The sequence below is a fragment of the Balaenoptera ricei genome, chromosome 4 (assembly GCF_028023285.1).
Source record: "Balaenoptera ricei isolate mBalRic1 chromosome 4, mBalRic1.hap2, whole genome shotgun sequence".
Lineage (NCBI taxonomy): Eukaryota > Metazoa > Chordata > Mammalia > Artiodactyla > Balaenopteridae > Balaenoptera > Balaenoptera ricei.
The window spans coordinates 72,721,291-72,745,620 of NC_082642.1; the positions used below are offsets into that span (position 1 = coordinate 72,721,291).

At 35.2% G+C, this 24,330-nt stretch overlaps 1 long non-coding RNA gene across 1 annotated transcript in view; it reads left to right on the forward strand.

Annotated features, from left to right (window-relative positions):
• The window catches only part of LOC132365315 (uncharacterized), a 796,238-nt gene extending 777,729 nt beyond the window's left edge, over positions 1 to 18,509 (forward strand). The window contains exon 7 of the long non-coding RNA XR_009503074.1: positions 17,520 to 18,509. This is a non-coding gene — a long non-coding RNA (uncharacterized LOC132365315). The remainder of the gene's footprint in view (positions 1 to 17,519) is intronic.
• The last annotated feature ends 5,821 nt before the right edge of the window (positions 18,510 to 24,330 follow it).

A 24,330-nucleotide genomic window follows, 5' to 3' on the forward strand; every position in this document is an offset into this window, starting at 1 on the left:
AAACTACAAACTCTACTGTGAAGGAAATTACTTCCTATGTTTGAAATTGCCCAAACAGCAGGGGTTGACAAGACAAAGACACATTGCCTTTTCCCCAAAGGAAGCAAAGGCCCAGATATTTACACCAAGCCAAGATCCATTAAAAAGGATCAAATGAGGGCTTTTATCATTTTAGGTTTCTTTTCTGAGAGAGAAGTTGAACACATTGCCATCACTTGAATTTTAATTTAAAACAGAGTACACAAAACTTTATTTAATATGTTATTTTGTTTACTGCTAGTATTCAAGAAGATGTGTAATTCTCTGGGAGGCTGTGACAGTTACCTGGAAAAAGATTATGTTGAGAATAAAAATCAGCTCAATTCAACAGACGTAGATTTTTAATCTGCCATTTTTATGGTACAAACTGTGTTAACTCAGGAACTTAACAATTTCTGGGACTTTGGGTTTTATCTATGAAATGGAATAATTCTTTTTGCCTCCATTCAAGAATCTCTTTGTTTCTTTCAAGAAAGATTCAACTTTATCTTTGAAACTACTCAAAGTATGAACAGAGAAAGCAATTTCCTAAATAATGTGATCTAAAAAAATAGAATAGATTCCTCTGGATATCTGAGTATGTAGTCAGCTGAAATACATAACTTCAATAATTATAAACCCATTCAAATTCCAAGCAACATAGTATGTTTTATGTGACCCGGAGAGTGACACTGAGAGCAAACAGGCTTCATGCTCAAAAATACCTTTCATGCCTTTTGTTGCATTTTATTCTTTTGGATCAATTAATTATCAATTAACACCTTAGTCTAGTTTTACTGACAACCAGATACATAAAATAAACAAAACTTGGGAAGATGAGAAACCAGAACACATAATGTTTCTGATGAGATTAGTCAGTGAATAAGAAAAAGGCCTCTTGTTTTCACCTTTAGACTCTAACAATTGTGTGTATGCTCTTAATTTTCTCAGATCCAAAGTAACAATGACATTTCTCCAAATATTGTACTGTGTTTTTTAAACCTTTCAGCTTTATGTTATTCTCACCAAGATGGTTGTTCCCAATGGCTCATCGAAATTTCTATGAAATTTGTCTAAGCTACAGGAAACCAATAGCAAGAAAGGATTTTTACCAGCATTTGTAGAGGCATTCATGTTTATTTGCCCTAATAGTATTTCCCCTAAAAGAGGGCTAGAAAGCAAAATGATGGCTCCTCAATGTCTCATGAGGAAAGAGAAGGAAAGATGTTTGAAATTGTCTTTTTAGGTGTAGTAACTTTGCAAAAATAAGAGAGCTTATTTTCTGCTGATGCCTTTAAAACCCAGGATAATCCTTTTGAAAGCAACATGGCAATATAAGCCGACTCCCAAAGTGTCCCCTACCTTTCCCTCTAGTGAGGCCATCTAAAGGAAATCATCTAAGCCAGACCCACAGCTCTATGTATGAAGATATTTACTACAGGATTAGCAGGAATGGAAAGTGGCTAAAGGAAACTTTGGAAAAAACCTAACTGTCAAAATGTTTGAGAATGCATAGTTTTTTGTTTGAGAATTATGATACTTCTATTCTATTAAATATTATTTATTAAAAAAGAAAATCTACTTAAACAGGTTTCCATGTCAACAATAAAACTTAGCAATCCTTTTACTGTGTATGTGCTGTTTTCTGGATATCATAATGCTCAGAAAAAATGGCCAGAAGTGTGTATAAGTGTGGTGTGTGTGTGTGCATGAGAAAGAGAGAGAGAGAAACTGTTGATGGTATGCTTAATTCTATGAAATGCCAGCAAAATATTATATATAGCGTGGTAATTGGTAAATACTGAGATATACATAATGGTGGCTTTTTTTTTTAATATGTTATAATTTCAGAGAATCCAAAATCCAAAACTTCTGTAGTGCAGAAGTTTTACAATGCGATTTGAGGAGAGACACCACACATTTCTATGGGTTTGGCCATCTGTCATCCCCCGCACTGTGCTTCTGAACAGAAAGGTTCTAAGGTTAAGGGGATAGTGAATGGAGCCCAGGAACATCTACAACCCCTGTCTATCGGCAACCTCATTTTTGCATAGACTTTCTCTTTTTTAAGATGAGTAGAATGATAAAATGCAAATGAGAGTTATGAAAAATAATGCAAATGAAGCAAGAAGAAACATTATTCTGAAGAATCAAAGAGAAAAGCAGATCTCTGAAACTGATCAACTAAAAGAACCAGAAGAAACCCTTCTGGGTCTTCACAATAGAATAAGCAAAAATGGTAAGTAAAAATAGAGTGAGACAGTTATAAAAAGAAATCATATTGAGAAAAAACAGTAAGAAGAGTGGCAAAGTAAATATGCTGAGATTCAAAATAACAGTTAAAAAGAGAAGGGTAAGCTAAGAGATATTGGCATGAAAGTTTCAGTAGGACACTAAAACTCTGTGTAGCAAAAGTTACCAAGTCAGCATAACAGAAAAAAAAAAAAAATGAGTTATGTGAAAGTATAACTTGCATGCTATCTCAAAATAATGAAGTAAAGAAGAAAGGAATTAAAATAGTAATAGAATATTAAAGGGAGAGAGAATTTTAAGGTGTAAACATTGTAGATGTTCCCCAGATATAAGACAGATAAAATAAGACAAAATCCAAGAATAACAATACAAATTTAAAACACTGGATACTATAATTAATAGTTTTGAAGAGAGAAAGAGATAATCAGATTGCACACATGAGTCATATTCTTTTTTTTTCAAGTATGTCATTTTTTTTTTATTAGTCATCCATATTATACACATCAGTGTATACATGTCAATCCCAATCGCCCAATTCATCACACCACCATCCCCACCCCCTGCTGCTTTCCCCCCTTGGTGTCCATAGGTTTGTTCTCTACATCTGTGTCTCACTTTCTGCCCTGCAAACCAGTTCATCTGTACCATTATTCTATGTTCCACATATATGCATCAATATACGATATTTGTTTTTCTCTTTCTGACTTACTTCACTCTGTATGACAGTCTTTAGATCCATCCACGTCTCTACAAATGATCCAATTTCATTCCTTTTTATGGCTGAGTAATATTCCATTGTATATATGTACCACCTCTTCTTTACCCATTCATCCGTCGATGGGCATTTAGGTTGTTACCATGACCTAGCTATTGTAAATAGTGCTGCAATGAACATTGGGGTGCATGTGTTTTTTGAATTATGGTTTTCTCTGGGTATATGCCCAGTACTGGGAGTGCTGGGTCATATGGTAATTCTATTTTTAGTTTTTTAAGGAACCTCCATACTGTTCTCCATAGTGGCTGTATCAATTTACATTCCCACCAACAGTGCAAGAGGGTTCCCTTTTCTCCACACCCTCTCCAGCATTTGTTGTTTGTAGATATTCTGATGATGCTCATTCTAACAGGTGTGAGGTGATACCTCATTGTAGTTTTGATTTGCAATTCTCTAATAATTAGAGATGTTGAGCAGCTTTTCATGTGCTTCTTGGCCACCTGTATGTCTTCTTTGGAGAAATGTCTATTTAGGTCTTCTGCCTATTTTTGGATGGGTTATTTGTTTTTTTAATATTGAGCTGCATGAGCTGTTTATATATTTTGGAGATTAATCCTTTGTCCGTTGATTCGTTTGCAAATATTTTCTCCCATTCTGAGGGTTGTCTTTTCATCCTGTTTATGGTTTCCTTTGCTGTGCAAAAGCTTTGAAGTTTCATTAGGTCCCATTTGTTTATTTTTGTTTTTATTTCCATTATTCTAGGAGGTGGATCAAAAATATCTTGCTGTGATTTATGTCAAAGACTGTTCTGCCTATGTTTTCCCCTAAGAGTTTTATAGTGTCTGGTCTTACATTTAGGTCTCTAATCCATTTTGCGTTTATTTTTGTGTATGGTGTTAGAGAGTGTTCCAATTTCATTCTTTTACATGTAGCTGTCCAGTTTTGCCAGCACCACTTATTGAAGAGACTTTTTCTCCATTGTATATCCTTGCCTCCTTTGTCATAGATTAGTTGCCCATAGGTGCGTGGGTTTATCTCTGGGCTTTCTATCTTGTTCCATTGATCTATGTTTCTGTTTTTGTGCCAGTACCATATTGTCTTGATTACTGTAGCTTTGTAGTATAGTCTGAAGTCAGGGAGTCTGATTCCTCCAGTTCCACTTTTTTCTCTCAAGACTGCTTTGGTTATTTGGGGTCTTTTGTGTCTCCATACAAATTTTAAGGTTTTTTGTTCTAGTTCTGTAAAAAATGCCATTGGTAATTTGATAGGGATTGCACTGACTCTATGGATTGCTTTGGGTAGTATGGTCACTTTTACAAAATTGATTCTTCCAATCCAAGAAATTGGTATATCTCTCCATCTGTTGGTATCATTTTTAATTTCTTTCATCAGTGTCTTATAGTTTTCTGCATACAGGTCTTTTGTCTCCCTAGGTAGGTTTATTCCTAGGTATTTTATTCTTTTTGTTGCAATGGTAAATGGGAGTGTTTCCTTAATTTCTCTTTCAGATTTTTCATTATTAGTATATAGGAATGCAAGAGATTTCTGTGCATTAATTTTTTATCCTGCAACTTTACCAAATTCATTGATTAACTCTAGTAGTTTTATGGTGGCATCTTCAGGATTCTATATGTACGGTATCATGTCATCTGCAAACAGTGACAGTTTTATTTCTTCTTTTCCAATTTGTATTCCTTTTATTCTTTTTCTTCTCTCATTGCCATGGCTAGGACTTCCAAAACTATGTTGAAAAATAGTGATGAGAGTGGACATCCTTGTCTTGTTCCTGATCTTAGAGGAAACGCTTTCAGTTTTTCACCATTGAGAATGATGTTTGCTGTCAGTTTGTCATATATGGCCTTTATTATGTTGAGGTAGTTTCCCTCTATGCCCAGTCTCTGGAGAATTTTTATCATAAATGGGTGTTGAATTTTGTCAAAAGCTTTTTCTGCATCTACTGAGACGATCATATGGTTTTTATTCTTCAATTTGTTAATATGGTTTATCACATTGATTGATTTGTGTATACTGAAGAATCCTTGCATCCCTGGGATACATCCCACTTGATCATAGTGTATGATCCTTTTAACGTGTTGTTGGATTCTGTTTGCTAGTATTTTGTCGAGGATTTTTGCATCTATATTCATCAGTGATATTGGTCTGTAAGTTTCTTTTTTTGTAGTATCTTTGTCTGGTTTTGGTGTCAGGGTGATGGTGGCCTCATAGAATGAGTTTGGGAGTGTTCCTTCCTCTGCAATTTTTTGGAAGAGTTTGAGAAGGATGGGTGTTAGCTCTTCTGTAAATGTTTGATAGAATTCGCCTGTGAAGCCATCTGGTCCTGGAATTTTGTTGCTGGAAGATTTTAATCACAGTTTCAATTTCATTACTTGTGATTGGTGTGTTCATATTTTCTGTTTCTTCCTGGTTCAGTCTTGGAAGGTTATACCTTTCAAGAAACTTTGATGAGAAGAGAACCACATCAGGACACTTTTGCATAATTAAGTTAAAGATAAAATTCTACAGATATCTAGACAGAATAAACACAGAAACAACCACCACCACCAAATAATAAAAAACTGTTTACCTAGACTAGGTTTTTTTCCTTTGCTACTAGATGTCTAAATATTACTGTTGAGAAACTATTCTGAAAAATCAGAATTTGAAAGATAAAAGTCACAAGTCAAGCATTTATTTTAAACTAACTCGATCCTTGCAGTAAGGCAACAGGAAAAAGTCATCAAACAATATATAAAAACTCAGAAAAGACAAAACACACCTGAATTTCTTTAAAAACTTAGAGGAGGTAAACAAATACATATTAAATTCCTTGTCTGCAGAGTAGTCAAGGGGTACAGTTTCATTCTAATCTCCAAAAATAAGTAATGTTTAAATATGGCTCTTGTAAAGCTTCGAGGTAACTACAAATGGATTAATAATGGAATAGGTTATGGTATGTCATTTTAGTTTTAAACATTCTTCTGTTGGCCATTTTCATGATATAATTTTTCTATTATAACTCATGCTGAAATGTACCTGTCATAGAAGTCTCATAATTATAATTTTCTTATAATTAATTATAAAAATTGATCACAAATTAAATTTTAATTTTTGTAGACTATTTAATGACATAAAACCATATTCATGACATGATGTTATGAACAAAACCAGAACACAAGAGTCCATATAAATCACAACCTGTAAAGTGTGCTTGTAAACACACACACACACACACACACACACACACACACAAAGAAAAGCATCCCTAAAAAGTGCCTATCTGTTGATCATGGGATTGGGGGTTATTTTTATTATTTTTATCTTTTTAAAATTTTACAGTCATTACAGTCATTTTACATTTGAGAATACTGAATTTCAGAGAGTTTAATAAGCGTTACCATGTTACATAGCTAATAAATGGCAGAGCTAGCACATATACATGCACTTATACATAATTATTTAAATATCCATAGATAAATTTGTAATAAAATGTATGCTGTTACCCTTATGGCATCCCTGAAATTAATATTAATATCTTTATTTCACACTGTTCTATTATACAGAATACTTATTCTCAGAGAGTTTGAGTAACTTGCCACTGTCACAAACATCTTAAATTGTAAAACTAGGATTCAGACTCAGGCCCTTTTCCCACCATGCCAAGCCTATAACCTGTACAAAAGCAGTAGGGCTTTTATGAATAACCCTGGAAAGTCATTATAAAATAAAAAGTAGGTCAGGTGCCTGATACTCATCTATCCTAGAGTATAAATGTAACAGTAACCATAAGGTTACTCTAATCCTATCCTTTATTTGTGTGCCTTATATATTTATTTTCTATTCTTCTTAACTTCCCTGTGAAATAGGCTATGCAGCTGGTATTATCTGTCTTTTACAGATGAAGGAACAATTGTTTAGAGATAGAAAGTACTTCACCTGAGGTCACCAGGCTAACTACATGGTGGAGGAAGTTTCCCTGGCTGAGCCCAGAGTTGCTTTTGTACCATATCACACCAAGCTGCTTTCAGATTTACTTTTCATATCCCCACTCTTCTATCTGTTGACCAGGAATAACAATCCAATCCAATCCATTTCTTGGATGCATTAATTCTGAAGATTTTCCAACCAGCCCCTGAAAAGGTGTCTACAAGAAGCATGTGTCATAGTCATGCCTGGCTGGTAATACTGCTCTGTACAAAATTCCAGTCAGGAGTCTAGATTCTAAATAACTGAACCAGCTCTAATTTAAATGGAAGAAGAATGTATTGGAAGGATACAGACAGTTGGGAAGGATAAAGAACTGGACTCAGGAAATAGCCTGGAACCACCAAAAGCCACCAAATCAAGAACCAAGCCAGAGTCATGCCTCAGGCATTGTGTAGTGTGGACAGCACTGCCTGATGCACAGCCATTGATGATTACTACCTCAACCATGTTCTCTGTTCTCCACCATTAGTGACATGAATAATCTCTAAGTCCCTCTAAAAGCTCTCCTTCAAGGTTCTAAATCCTGGGTGGAAAGATCCCCTTGTCTGATCCTAAATCACATATTCCTTTTTTAGCTTCCAAGAGGGCAGAGGTGGAAATTTACCCTCTTTGTTTTCTCTAGTGTGATGGGGCCTCATCAAGAATCAAACAGTAGATCGTTGGAAGTTAAAGTAAAAACAGACAAATTCCATGACTTTCACAAAGAACAAATTTTTACATCTGATAAATTCCTTGTTTGTAGTGAAGTTAAACACCTAGAGTTTAAAATTCAAGAAACAATCTCCCTCATCTTCCAACATAGATACACACACATATATACATATTCTGAAATGTACCATGTGACTGAGCAGATGACCTCACTCCAGCTTGTGTGAATCCTCAGTTAGAAAACAGGCACTTTATTACTGGTCACCTCCTAACAGGGAGGTTAGAAGGATTTATGGCCACAATGATTTTGTGCACCTACAAATTAAAAGAAAAGTGCTCTAAGACAAATGAAAAGTGCTTCTCATTTTATAATTTTGAGGCACAGATGCTGTCTTGTAACTTCTTCAAAGTTCCTAACTTAAAAATATTTTTCCATCAAGATATTAGAACTTGCTTGCTGTAGTGAAAGAGGGTTCTATAAAAGCCAGAAGTATGGAACTGCATGAGACACATCACTCTGAAGTAAAGCTCAGCCTTGGGGAAATCAGTCCCGATGTGTTGCTGGGCTTGTGTACACATGGTAAGGTAAGGCATGGGTGGGGACACCTCAGGACTACTTGGCAGCCCTGCTCTATCCAAGCTTTTATTCATTGTGTTCTTAAATTCTGGTTCAAATATTGATGACTGACCAGTTTATGAACATGCTCTTCTCTTAATTCATGCAAATATCATTAATGAATGAAGCAAATGCAAAGATATACTCTGAATTAAAAATACCATGATTTTTCTAAACAAAATAAAACTAACAGAATTCACATATATATCCCTTGGAAAAATGGAGGAAGTGAGAAAGAAAAAGGTTACAATGCATTGTAAAACAGTAACTTGCCTATGGAACAGATTTATGATCACATAAAATTTTTAAATAGTGTAAGAGCTTATTCTTCTGTACATGACAGTCTGAAGACATTTACAATTTTATTTAAAAAAATAAAAAGCTCTTCTTGAGCTACTGTGTCACCAAAGATGCCCTGAAACCTCAATAAAATATCTATTTTTACACTTTTACATGGGACAGAAAAGATTGAAAATAATATATAGAGCATATAATACCAGAACCAACTTGCATATGAGTTGTAAATATCTTGAATAGGTGTCCCTGAAAAGGACACAAATGGAATTGTCAGTTGCTGAAGCTGAGGCAGGAAACACACTATTGAGCTCCATTGGTTGGTATAATTCCTTAAAATTTATGGTAATATTCCCCATGTCACACTCCCAAAATGTAGTCTGTTGATGTTTCTTGGCCCAGAAGGGAGATGAAATAGTCTTAATCAAAAAGTCCTCTTCCTTTTTCTAACAGTTGGCTTCCTAGCCAGGATGAACCGTTTATGAAGGGGACAACATTAGGATAAAATTTTCCCTTCCTACAAAATATGTAGATTCAAAATAAACTGTGTCTTAACAGGACCCCCAAAATTTGAACACAGTTTGTTTGAAGATATGTTAATGCTTGTTGGTGAAAACACTAGAGTTGGAGCCTAAACCCTCAGTCACTCCCACAAGACAGGAGTAAATACAGAATTAGAGAAACCAGGTTTGAGACTTTCAAGATGGATGTCTTAGAGCTGCTAACACTCAGGATTTGAACAGGGGTTCTACTGGAAGAAATTTCAGTGAGACCCTAAATTGGGTACATGTAGTTCAATTTCAAATAGTTGGTCTTCAGACCCAAAGTTTGATTTGGATACACAAATATGAAGACCCTTGCTAAAAGAGTTGGGTAAACTATTACTATTATTGTGCTAATGAAAGAAAATAATGAAGAGAGAATTAGCATGAGTGTAAAACCTGATTTATATGTACATCTTTGTTTAATAACATTGATAACTTAAAGACATTTTATATCAATTCAATCCATCAAAAAATATTGAGGCAAAGATGACCTAAGCCAACTCTTTCTCCTCAAAGAATTTACAATATGATGTGCAAGACAAAATTATACAAATACCTATAATGTAATGAGGTGGTTCTATACTAGAGGGATAGGAAATAGACAATATTAATTCTCACTACAGGAATGAAGGATAACTTCATCCAATAGGTATTTACTTTGGACTTTGAAAAATAAATAGAATTCTCATAGATTTGAGGATTATGTGGAAGAAATCCAGGGAGGGAGAAACAATATGATCAAAGACACAGAGATAAAAAATGTCGTTGGTATGTTTGAACAAAACCTTAAGTAGTTCAGAATAGAAGGTGGAAAATATAGTAAGAAATGCTGTTATACTGAGATAAGTTAAGTCCTGATGGTAGAGATCTTTCAATTCTATGTTAATGAGTTTATTTAGGGAGAATAAACTAATTAACATAGCTTTGAAACAGCAAGTCATTGTACTGCTTAGAGGTCATAAACACTTATAGTTTCTGTAATTTTTATCAAATATATATGTCAAATGACTGAGCATATTGTGCTAAGTTAAAAAGAAAAAGATAGCTATATACGAGGTGTGAAGCTTAAAGCAAGGTAGTTCTTTCTAATCACCACAACGACTCCCCTAGGGCAAGTATTGTTCATTATACTGAGCAGTGGAGGGGACCCAGAGGGTCAGAGAAGTCAGTTACCTGCCAAGTAGCAGAGCCAAGATGCAAACTCAGATTCTGTCTCATTCAAAGACCATGCTCTACATCATGGAGCAGGTTTGCCTCTGCAGAAGTTGAAAGGAAGCGTGACCACAATGCCCTGAGAGTTATCTGGGAGACAAGATCTCAAGTCCCTGGTTGGTGGCACCTGAACATCATCCCTAGTAGCCTATAAACTATAACCAAAGGATTAGGCTTTCCAACCACACTTGGGCAGCTTCATATAGCATAGGAAGTTCAGAAGTACTTGCTTGTGGGAAGCAGGAAAATATTTCTCTTCTTCCTATAGGAGAACACAATTATGAACTCAAATAATAGTGGGAATTCTAACAGATCTTCCAATGTGCTGCATGAAGCTCGCAGGAATGATTGGACCTTAAGAGTGTTCTGTTTTATTACAAGGGAAACAAAATCTTTCTTGCTTCAAAACATTTTGCAATCACTGCAATAAAATAAGAAAACACAGCAAACTGTATATCTGCATTGTCATATATATACACATATGTTAATATATATGTTGGATAAGCAAGAAAGCTATTTCTTAATTAAGCACTCCAAAAAGGCATAAATTGCAATTTATATATTTTCAGAAATTGTGGCACTAATTGTCTAAATATTTCATCTTAGGGATAGATAGTTCTTTATTTTTCTCTTTCCAACAGACAGAATTAATCAGAATATGACAGGAGGGAAAGGATATACACTAAGACGGAAAAGTTAGGAAGTTAAAAAAAAAAAAGTCAAGTAACAAAAATCTTTAGTAGTTATTAGCTGATGGCATTTTTTGGTATTTTAACAATAAATTTTAAAACCAATTCTTAGATATGTCACACAAACTCATTATAAAGATATAGTTGTGAAATAAATAATGGTGTGTGTGTGTGGAAATGCACATGTGTGACAGCACTCAGTGTCATTCTATTTCTCTTTCTTTCCAGGGTGATGTTGACTCATCTTCTCCAATAGATTACTATTCCATTTCTCCCTGATTTAATTGATCGGAACACCTCAGTCCTTTGCCAGAGATTGGATAATTAACATGACCCTATGATTAAAACATAATGTATCTTTGTGTTTTACATTGAGAAAATTAGAGAAAGCATAATCTTTTTTGTTTCTGTCTTATTTCCCCCATTTTATCACATGACCTAACAAGTATAATACAATAGTTTCACATTACACTTAAAATAAAATTTAAACCTACTACCATGACCTAAAAGCCCTATATGATCTGGCGCCACTTATATTTTTGACCTCATCTCTTCTTTTGCTTTTCCTTGTTCCTTGAACAAGCCAAACATGTGGACATAGACACGTATGTGTGGACTTACTATCTACCTTGCTTGCTCCACTCTTTCCCTACGTAAGAAGTCTACTGTAACTGCACATTAGAATCACCTTGAGAACTATTCAAAATACAAATGTCTGAGCCCCATCACCAGACATTCTGGTTTAAATGATTTTGAATGGGGCTTATGCATCAGTGTTTTTAAAAGTCTCCTTAAGAAGTACAAACTATTATGTATAAAATAAGCTACAAGAATATAATGTACAACATAGGGAATATAGCCAATATTATATAATAACTATAAATGAATTGTAACTTTAAAAATTGTGAATCACTGTATTGTACATCTGTAACTTACATAATATTGTACATCAACTATATGTCAATTAAAAAAATTTTTGAACACTCTGTAATTCACCTATGCTTATTTTTCCTAACCATTGTATGTGTTTATATTAAGAATAAAAGTATTTTACAATAGCAGAGTAACTGAGGCAGAAGAACGGATAAGTGATCTGGAAGACAGAATGGTGTAATTCACTGCTGCTGGACAAAATAAAGAAAAAGGAATGAAAAGAAATAAAGACAGTCTAAGAGACCTCTGGGACAATATTAAATGCAACAACATTTGCATTATAGGGGTCCCAGAAGGAGAAGAGAGAGAGAAACAACCTGAGAAAATATTTGAAGAGATTATAGTTGAAAACTTCCTTAACATGGGAAAGGAAATAGCCACCCAAGTCCAGGAAGCACAGAGAGTCCCATACAGGATAAACCCAAGGAGAAACACGGCGAGACACATAGTAATCAAACTGGCAAAAATTAAAGACAAAGAAAAATTATTGAAAGCAGCAAGAGAAAAATGACAAATAACAGACAAGGGAACTCCCATAAGGTTAACAGCTGATTTCTCAGCAGAAACTCTACAAGCCAGAAGGCAGTGGCATGATATACTTAAAGTGATGAAAGGGAAGAAACTACAACCAAGATTACCCTACCCGGCAAGGATCTCATTTAGATTCGATGGAGAAATCAAAAGCTTTACAGACAAGCAAAAGCTAAGAGAATTCAGCACCACCAAACCAGCTCTACAACAAATGCTACAGGAACTTCTCAAAGTGGAAAACACAAGAGAAGAAAAGGACCCACAAAAACAAACCCAAAACAATTAAGAAAATGGTCATAGGAACATACATATCGATAATTACCTTAAACGTGAATGGATTAAATGCTCCAACCAAAAGACACAGGCTTGCTGAATGGATACAAAAACAAGACCCATATATATGCTGTCTACAGGAGACCCACTTTAGACCTAGGGACACATACAGACTGAAAGTGAGGGGATGGAAAAAGATATTCCATGCCAATGGAAATCAAAAGAAAGCTGGAGTAGCTATACTCATATCAGATAAAATAGACTTTAAAATAAAGAATGTTACAAGAGACAAGGAAGGACACTACATAATGATCCAGGGATCAATCCAAGAAGAAGATATAACAATTATAAATATATATGCACCCAACACAGGAGCACCTCAATACATAAGGCAACTGCTAACAGCTATAAAAGAGGAAATCGACAGTAACACAATAATAGTGGGGGACTTTAACACTTCACTTACACCAATGGACAGATCATCCAAAATGAAAATAAATAAGGAAACAGAAGCTTTAAATGACACAATAGACCAGATAGATTTAATTGATATATATAGGACATTCCATCCAAAAACAGCAGATTACACGTTCTTCTCAAGTGCGCACGGAACATTCTCCAGGATAGATCACATCTTGGGTCACAAATCAAGCCTCAGTAAATTTAAGAAAATTGAAATCATATCAAGCATCTTTTCTGACCACAACATTATGAGATTAGAAATGAATTACAGGGAAAAACAAGTAAAAAACACAAACACATGGAGGCTAAACAATACGTTAGTAAATAACCAAGAGATCACTGAAGAAATCAAAGAGGAAATCAAAAAATACCTAGAGACAATTGACAATGAAAACACGACAATCCAAAACCTATGGGATGCAGCAAAAGCAGTTCTAAGAAGGAAGTTTAAAGCTATACAAGCCTACCTCAAAAAACAAGAAAAATCTCAAATAAACAATCTAATCTTACACGTAAAGGAACTAGAGAAAGAAGAACAAACAAAACCCAAAGTTAGCAGAAGGAAAGAAATCATAAAGATCAGAGCAGAAATAAATGAAATAGAAACAAAGAAAACAATAGCAAGGATCAATAAAACTAAAAGCTGGTTCTTTGAGAAGATAAACAAAATTGATAAACCATTAGCCAGACTCACCAAGAAAAAGAGGGAGAGGACTCAAATCAATAAAATTAGAAAGAAAAAGGAGAAGTTACAACAGACACCGCAGAAATACAAAGCACCCTAAGAGACTGCTACAAGCAACTCTATGCCAATAAAATGGACAACCTGGAAGAAATGGACAAATTCTCAGAAAGGTATAACCTTCCAAGACTGAACCAGGAAGAAACAGAAAATATGAACAGAACAATCACAAGTAATGATATTGAAACTGTGATTAAAAATATTCCAACAAAAAAAAAAAAAAATATTCCAACAAACAAAATTCCAGAACCAGATGGCTTCACAGGCGAATTCTATCAAACATTTACAGAAGAGCTAACACCCATCCTTCTCAAACTCTTCCAAAAAATTGTAGAGGAAGGAACACTCCCAAACTCATTCTATGAGGCCACCATCACCCTGATACCAAAACCAGACAAAGATACTACAAAAAAAGAAACTTACAGACCAATATCACTGATGAATATAGATGCAAAAATCTTCGACAAAATACTAGCAAACAGAATCCAACAACACATTAAAAGGACCATATACCATGATCAAAAGGGATTTATCCCAGGCATGCAAGGATTCTTCAATATACGCAAATCAATCAATGTGATACACCATATTAACAAATCGAAGAATAAAAACCATATGATCATCTCAATAGATGCAGAAAAAGCTTTTGACACAATTCAACACCCATTTATGATAAAAACTCTCCGGAAAGTGGGCATAGAGGGAACCTACCTCAACATAATAAAGGCCATATATGACAAACCCACAGTAAACATCATTCTCAATGGTGAAAAACTGAAAGCATTTCCTCTAAGATCAGGAACGAGACAAGGATGTCCACTCTCACCACTATTATTCAACATAGTTTTGGAAGTCCTAGCCACGGCAATCAGAGAAGAAAAAGAAATAAAAGGATTACAAATTGGAAAAGAAGAAGTAAAACTGTCACTGTTTGCAGATGACATGATACTATACATAGAGAATCCTAAAGATGCCATCAGAAAACTACTAGAGCTAACCAATGAATTTGGTAAAGTTGCAGGATAAAAAATTAATGCACAGAAATCTCTTGCATTCCTATATACTAATAATGAAAAATCTGAAAGAGAAATTAAGGAAACACTCCCATTTACCATTGCAACAAAAAGAATAAAATACCTAGGAATAAACCTACCTAGGGAGACAAAAGACCTGTATGCAGAAAACTATAAGACACTGATGAAAGAAATTAAAGATGATACCAACAGATGCAGAGATATACCATGTTCTTGGATTGGATGAATCACTATTGTGAAATTGACTATACTACCCAAAGCAATCTACAGATTCAATGCAATCCCTATCAAATTACCAATGGCATTTTTTACAGAACTAGAACAAAAAATCTTAAAATTCGTTTGGAGACAAAAAAGACCCCGAATAGCCAAAGCAGTCTTGAGGGAAAAAAATGGAGCTGGAGGAATCAGACTCCCTGACTTCAGACAATACTACAAAGCAACAGTAATCAAGACAATATGGTACTGGCACAAAAACAGAAACATAGATCAATGGAACAAGATAGAAAGCCCAGAGATAAACCCACGCACCTATGGTCAACTAATCTATGACAAAGGAGGCAAGGATATGCAATGGAGAAAAGACAGTCTCTTCAATAAGTGGTGCTGGCAAAACTGGACAGCTACATGTAAAAGAATGAAATTAGAACACTCCCTGACACCATACACAAAAATAAACTCAAAATGGATTAGAGACCTAAATGTAAGACTGGGCACTATAAAACTCTTAGAGGAAAACATAGGCAGAGCAGTCTTTGACATAAATCACAGCAAGATCATTTTTGATCCACCGCCTAGAGTAATGGAAATAAAAACAAAAACAAACAAATGGGACCTAATGAAACTTCAAAGCTTTTGAACAGCAAAGGAAACCATAAACAGGACAAAAAGACAACCCTCAGAATGGAAGAAAATATTTGCAAACGAATCAACAACAAAGGATTAATCTCCAAAATATATAAACAGCTCATGCAGCTCAACATTAAAAAAACAAACAACCCAATCAAAAAATGGGCAGAAGACCTAAATAGACATTTCTCCACAGAAGACATACAGATGGCCAAGAAGCACATGAAAAGCTTCTCAACATCACTAATTATTAGAGAAATGCAAATCAAAAGTACAGTGAGGTATCACCTCACACCAGTTAGAATGGACATCATCAGAATATCTACAAACAACAAATGCTGGAGAGGGTGTGGAGGAAAGGGAACCCTCTTGCACTGTTGGTGGGAATGTAAATTGATACAGCCACTATGGAGAACAGTATGGAGGTTCCTTAAAAAACTAAAAATAGAATTACCATATGACCCAGCACTCCCAGTACTGGGCATATACCCAGAGAAAACCGTAATTCAAAAAGACACATGCACCCCAATGTTCATTGCAGCACTATTTACAATAGCCAGGTCATGGAAGCAACCTACATGTCCATTGACAGATGAACGGATAAAGAAGAGGTGGTACTTATATACAATGGAATATTACTCAGCCATAAAAAGGAACGAAATTGGGTCATTTGTAGAGACGTGGATAGATCTAGAGACTGTCATACAGAGTGAAGTAAGTCAGAAAGAGAAAAACAAATATCGTATGTTAGCGCATATATGTGGAACTTAGAAAAATGGTACAGATCAACCAGTTTGCAGGGCAGAAATTGAGACACAGATGTAGAGAACAAAAGTGTGGACACCAAGGGGGGAAAGCAGTGGGGAGGTGGGGGTGGTGGTGGGATGAATTGGGCGATTGGGATTGACATGTATACACTGATGTGTATAAAATTGATGATTAATAAGGACCTGCTGTATAAAAAAATAAATAAAATAAAGTTCAAAAATTAGAAAAAATAAAGAATAAAAGTATTTTACACATGAAGAAAATGTCTCCCAGGTAATGCTAATCTATAGGCAAGGTTGCAAACCATTGCACTAGATCTTCAAATAAGGGTTTCAGGTCTCTGTTCAGATGGCTTCCCATAGAGATCTTTCTTATGTCCATGTAAAGAAACTCCAACCTCATAATATGATCACTATTGGAAATCATACCATTATTTTTTTACTTGTTTATTATTCATCTCCTCTACTAGGATATTAGTTTGATATTAGCACGGACTTTGTGTGTTGCTCATAATTTTATTCCTAATACAATGATTACTCAATAAATATTTGTTTAATGAATGAACATCTGGCTAATAAAGATAAGGTAAAAAAGGGAGGAAGGTTAGAAGAATTTATGGTTTATCAAAATACTTTATGTATATATATGTATACTTTTTTTGGAATGTATGAGTTTATGAGGATTTGTGTGCATGTGTGTGAATGCATATGCAATCTCCAAATACCTAGGCCTTGCTAGAGTATGGATATAAATAAGATCACAACAAGATTAATAATACAGTTTTTCTTGGTCATTAACTCTACCTATTTGGGTAAAACACTAGGGCCGTGAAAATTGTCTGGAAGCATTCCAAAGCATTCTGGAGTCTTACATGTTGTCTTGAACCAGCCCACCAGCTGGTGTGCTTATTTATACACTACCATTTTTATACTGTATTCCTTTTTCGCTCTTAGCTCATTACTGGTCTCCAAGGACTTATGGACTTCTCTGAGGATAACCTTGCCATTGCTGCTCCTGTGCACCATGAGAACGACAACTATCCTGGTCAAGGCGCCCTTTCCTGATACCCCCAGCGCTGCCAGCCCTCCAGCCTCTCCACAACACAGACCAGTTTGTGTTCTGTGCAGAGATGAGAAAAATGACCCTCTTCCCCCCTGGTTCAAATCTGGGCTTCCAGAAGGCCTACTCATCTTTTCTGTGTCCTGATGTCATACAAAGTCCTATGTGAAAAAACAGCCCCCAGTCTCCGCCTACACACTCACTTTTCCTAACTATGAGATTTGAAAATCAAAGCTTGTGGTCGGCAGAGGCCTGTTGTCCTCCAGTTCCTCACTTCTCTATCTTTCCTGCAGCACAAAAGAGCCCATCTCAAAGGGCCCCTTCTCGGTGTTTCACGCAATAGAGTCTCTGAGGCGAAGGCATGTTGAGATGCAACGGTTCCACTGGGGTAATATGAGCTTGGGCTTATATTATACACATACTCAAACACAGTGCTAGATATACATAATATGTGTATATACATACACACATATGTGTACGTATGTGTGCTTGGCTATGCGTGTACTAACTATAAATTCAGAGTTATAGATTTGAGACTTGGATCGCCTTTTACCAATTGTGTAAATCTGGGCAATCTCTTAGCCTGTCAGAATATCAGTTTCTTCATCTGTAAATGGGGAATTTCAGTAGCTCCATAGTATTTACAAATTTAATGTTCATGGAATCAAGCCTGTGCAAGTGACCATGACGGACCATGACCTGTGGTGATTTGTAATCTTACCGAGGCATGAAATTGAGAAAATTGAGGCTTGTGTACTAAGGAGCTGTTGTGCAGAAGAGAGCCAGTTAGCTGGGGGCGTGAGCCTTGTTAACTGCTCAGCAGGCAACTAGCCACATGGTTCGTTGTTTTCTGCTTGACCCTGTGTACACAGTAAGTCTCTTGAAGCAATTAAAAAAGAAGTATGTGGCTTTCTGGGAGGAAAAAAACATAACCAGCTGCTGATGCTGGTGGATAGAAATGAAAAAATACATGAAGATGTTCAATCTAATGATGTCTTTCAATGAAAAGCAGAAATCTTCAGCAATTTTTTCCTATGTATACCCTAAAAGAATGTTGAAAAATGACGTGCCCCTCACACATTTTAAACTGACATGTAAAATTGTATGTCATAAGTTTAAATACTTGAAAAATGTTGTAATTTTTAGCAAGCTATAAATATTGGCAATTTTAAATAAAATTATTGTCATTCTTAAATTGGTTCCAAAGAGTCCTTATATCATAATGACTTGATAACCACCATTATTCATTACAAAAATACATGAACAAGATCTTTGTAAGAAGATGTTGCATCAATTTTACCTCCTTAAACTCATATTTTCATTTCATGTACCCTCAGAATTTTATCTTAATTACATTTTATGGTTGAAAGTCAATTACTGATCACTCTATCATATTTCTTTACAACAAAAATGTTTGCACTTAATTTTTTGTAAACTTCCTGGGACTATAAAGTTCTGTTTAAAAAATATTTTGAGTTTAATTATCATTATAACTTATAGTAGTATGCAATAGATAGAAACAACATAGCTATATAATATAGTTTGATATGTTATTAGCAAAAAAGAAAAAAATTATTGGGAATCTGTATCTTAAGATATACAAAGCTTATATCTGTGGATGAATATGACTTTCTACTAGACTGAGCCAAGATTCAGCATTAACTCTACTCCTATTTTTGTTTTCATAGATGGAAGTGGTAAAAAATGTTGTCCACATAAAAATACTGAAGGAAATGGCGAGAGTTTTATTATACGTATTGACACACACGTCTTAGAACACTTTCCAAGTTATGTGCCTAATGATTTATCATTAAAAATTATTTTAATAACATATCAGCCAACAACTCAGTCAGAATCTCCTTCAATTTTGTTGAAAGACACAAGTACTGGATTTGAAAAGAATTATTGCCTATTAATTTAGATCATTCACTTTCCCAATACCTACAATGATATTTCAAATTGTCCTAATATTAGACACTCAGATTTTTCTATTCTATGACAATGTATCATGATAACATTAGGAGTAAGTGAGAGGCATGCTTTTCTTTCATAAAGTGAAAAATGAGTGATTATAAAAGATGAAATTGGAGAGAAGACTTGTTTGAGTTATCGGTTGTCAGGGAAATTAATTTTAGGAAACGGTGTCTATGGAAGTTTATGGTCTGGAAATAGTTTTCCTAAAACTATCAAGTACCCGCACATTCCTTGGGAAGTCTCCACACACCAGTTTGAAAACCTCCACTATCAGTTAAATATTAATAATGGAGTATATTGTAATAACTTTATATGTGGCACTCACTCTATACTTATAGAATTGCTTAAAAATTTTTACTGGTTCTTTGCATTTTATGGCTGAAATGTGATGCTATTTGAGATTCTCAACTATGAAATTCCCACAACTCTTAGGAGGTATCCCTATCGAATGTAGTACCTACTGCCCCACCGTAAAGCGTTAGTATGAGATAAGTAAGTGGGTGGAAGTGCTGTGTCAATTGCAAAGCACCATAAAAGTGCTCTGACGTGAAAGAATTGGCCTCCTTTATGAAGGAGAAGAAACACAGGTTGCTCGGGAGGACCTGTGCAATGAGGTAAAAGCGCTAGGAAACCATTTAGCAGCTGACGGGTACAAGCAAAGATGTTACTTCAGGATAATAATTACAGAAGCAGGGAGTAAATATGCATCTGGCAAACAAATAAGAAAGAATTAAGTCTGTTTTTTTGTTTTTTGGTGTTTTTTAAGGATTAGGGCTGTGTTTTCTGGAACCCAACCTGAGCAGCTGAACTGTCTGTGGCTAGTTCTGAGGTAGGAGGCAATCTATAGCTTGGAAGTAAAGCGAGTTTCCATTATTCTGCATTTTCTTTTTTGTTTGTGTTTCCCTTATGGTTTTCTTGTAAATGTCTAAATATGCTTTTACTGAAGTCAGAAGAAAATGGCTTTATACCCTTTGAAGCCCATATTACATCAGAGATCAGAGTGCCTCTAGAGAGCAGACACCAGTAATCTCCTCACTGGCTCTGCGTTTCCTCTCTCGTCTCCTTCCAACCTATTCTCCACACAGCTTCATGGATGAGCTTTTAAAAGTGAAAATATAATACATTTTCTCCCCTTCTTAAAGCCTCCTTTCCACACTGCGCTTGGATAAAGCTTAATATGTTATGTGGCCTAAAGTAGTGTTGTGTTGAGACTGGTTTGTACAGGCCTACAAGATTATTGGTAAATTATTGTTAAATTTTGTAAGCTGATGGTTAAACTCATCATCATTAAAAATAGAATTATATAGCCTTACAATTAAATAAATCATGTAAAAAGAAAGATAATGAACAGTCAGAATTCATCACTCCCTAATTATTTTACTTTGACTCTTACCTATGTTCTTAAGGTTATTTAAGTTTATTGTATTTGTATGGTAGAAATACTATATATTAATGTGCAGCTGCATGTCTCTCCCCAACTCTGCATTCAGTGACATCAGTTGTAGCTTCACATAAGTGATGTGGTTTTATTTATGCCAAGGGAATCTGCAACAGTGTAAGTCAGGGCTTTTTCCCCCAGAGAGCTGGTTGTTAAATATTTACCAGCACACCACTGGGGAGATATGACTTGAACATGGATTAAAGTATGGGAAGGCCAAATTGACTTATCCTTGAATATTTCGCTGCATTTTTTTTTGGCATTTTTTTATCATAAACATTTTCCAGATGATAAATTAAATCCTTTTAAATTGATGAAATTTATTTATTTGTACTAATTCATTTAATCTTTGAATTTATGTTCTTTGAGCAACTTTTGCCCATCATGTTTCATGAGACCTAGCACAAAATTCATATCCTTTAAGAACTTTACTTCTCTGGGAGAAGTGTACTGGGAGATTTTTACTTCTTCAGTATTTAAGTGTGCAGGGTGCCTGACAGTATTCTCTATTCATAATCGTTCTTATTGTTCTTATTGATTAAAATCTTTTAAAACAACACAGTAAATTATGAAGATAATATTTTTTTTAGATACCTAGTAACACTTGTGAAATAAACAAAACACCCAGGTATTTTAAGCTTAATATTCTTTGAGTCCAATTGTTATAATATCTATAGAACTTTTCCTGAACTGCATCAAGGGATCTGAAATTTAAATTATGTTCTTTTCGGCACTGCCAGTAATAAGGCTTTGACAATCATAATCTGTCAATTTGCTTGATAGAACATAAGGCAGAATAGCATCCGGTTGTTTTTCTATTTCAGTATTGACTTTAAGATCTTCTTTGAGAACAGGCTATGCTTCACCAGCCCATCTGGAGTAAAAATACGAAACCATTTTGTAGCCATTTTTTCCACAGACTTTCCTCACACCTTTAGGGGTAGAATTTGAAAGACAAAGATGTTTGTACACTTATTAGATTCTAAGTAGGGAATAAAGCTTTGGCTAACTTAAAACCAAGACTGTTTTTAAATATTTTTAACAACAACAACAAAAAAAAAACCCGGAAAACAAAGAACAAAACCCAATCCTACCAAAACAAAACCCAAGATGCATGTTAAATACACTCCACTCCAAATAGTAAGGAAATTTTAAATATTGTTGGTATAGCCATTTTAATTTTCTGGGTCACCACAAAGGTAACTTATCTGAACATGTGAGATTCATATAAGAGCTAAGGAAAATCCTTAAGTGAAAAGTAGACCACAAACTTCAAGGGGTTGTATACACGAGTCAATGTTAAGAAGATGGAAAGTGAAAGATTTGTCTCTTGGACTACCTGGCAGTTGCCTTTTTATGGCATCAGACAGGTGTTTATTTAATAGATCCAAACATGTGTGGCTCTGAAAAAGAGGTAATGTTCTTGAATTTCATCAATATTATCTCTGACTTCAAACAGAAACATGGGTTTGAAGATTTTGTGAAACCTAAAGTTTAACAATTTGAAGGGCCCTATTTTTTATTACAGGGTTACAGAAACAAAAGTATGTTCAATAATGAATATTTATTTAGAAGAAAAAAGGTATTATAACAATTATCATAGGACAATGGTTTTGAAATATTTCCTATAGACAGAAGATAAAGATAACTCAATCTTTCCTCTAACGAGCTGATCAAATTTTGGTTTGATTGTAGATAATTTGGGGATGCATAAAACATATGACATAACAGAGATGTCCTTCATGTTTGTATTATTAGCTGCATATTTGTGCCTTACAAAGAGATTCTGATAAATTCTATTGTGCTTAATTCTTGTCAAAAAAGAAAAAGCAATTGTGTGGTGCATTTAGATTGTGTATGCTGCATTATCAAATATATTCCTGCTAGGAGGAAACTTCTATTTTGTCTAAGCATTAATAGGAATCAATTCAACCTATGTAAAAATTGGGAGCATTTTTCACAGATTAACTTCTGTTTCCATGTACTTTATACCTTGATTCTCCTCCTTCCATAGCCTCCACTGCCAGTAAAACTCTTTCATGTTGAAATGCACCCACCAACCCTACACTTGCGTGGTGTGGTACAGTGAGCAGCAATATTCATAGTAGATATCGCTCCAACAGAATTCTTCATGGAAGTTACCACAAGCCACTATATTCCACTAAACTTAAATTAAATATAGCCCCAACTCAACTTACAATAGCTGGATCCAAGGGCCCTCTAAGGCCACCCACTTAAGGAAAGCTTAAGGAAGTTAGGAAACTATTTTAACCAATATGGTAGAACTTCAAATGTTACAGAAACATATGAACACATTGCCAGGGCTCCTTTTTGGACCTTAGTAGGAGCCAATGTCTGTGAGAGGTTCTAAAGGTTACATTTTATTAAGCTTCTTGGAGAGAACCTGTCTCTGGACAGTCTAGGGTGTACTGCCAGGAGGTCTCCACTATAAAGAATTCTGGGAGTGGATCAAGAGGAATTACAGTTAGCTGCATACTAGCAAAATAGGAGCCAAGCACCAGAATTGAAATCTTAATACAAATGTGGGTAATCCAAACCATGAACAAAAAACATGTTTCTCCTTCAGAATTTCCATTTCAGGAAATCAATAATCTTGATTTCTCTCTTTTCCTCAAGATTGCCTTCTTTCTATCAGCAAGTCCTGTGGACTATGCCTCCAAACTCTATCATGAATCTATCTGTTATTCTCCATCTTAATATTACTAGCTTTGGTCATGTCACCCTCATCTGTTGCCTGGCATCAGCTAGGATGCATGTAACCGGCATCCTAAAAGACCTTATGATTGCCCCAAGACCACACCTGCATTTTATTCGCCACATAGAAGCCATGGGGATTGTCTAAAAATATTAATCAGATAGTGTTACTTTTCTGTCTAAAATTATCTAACATCTTTGCATTGCCCTTCGGATAAAATACAACCTCTGTGCTGTGGTCTACAAGGACCTACAAAATTTGGTTCCTACTGACTTTCCTACCTCGAATTATCTACTCTCTCCATTTCTCTGTCTTATCCAGACTCATTCTTCTTTTTGTTCCTCCAATTTGTCAATTTCATTCCCGCCTCGGAGCCTTTGCACTAGCTGGTCAGCTTCCCAAATGCTGTAGCTCCTGATCTTTGCTTGGATGACTCTTTCTCACCAGCTGAAATCTTAGGTCCTCTAACAGGCACCCTGAAACCATTCTATAAAAATGTTCTTTCTTGGTATCAAATTATCTTATTGAATTTTTGTATTACTTCTTACATAAAACTATTTATTTATTTATTTTTGTT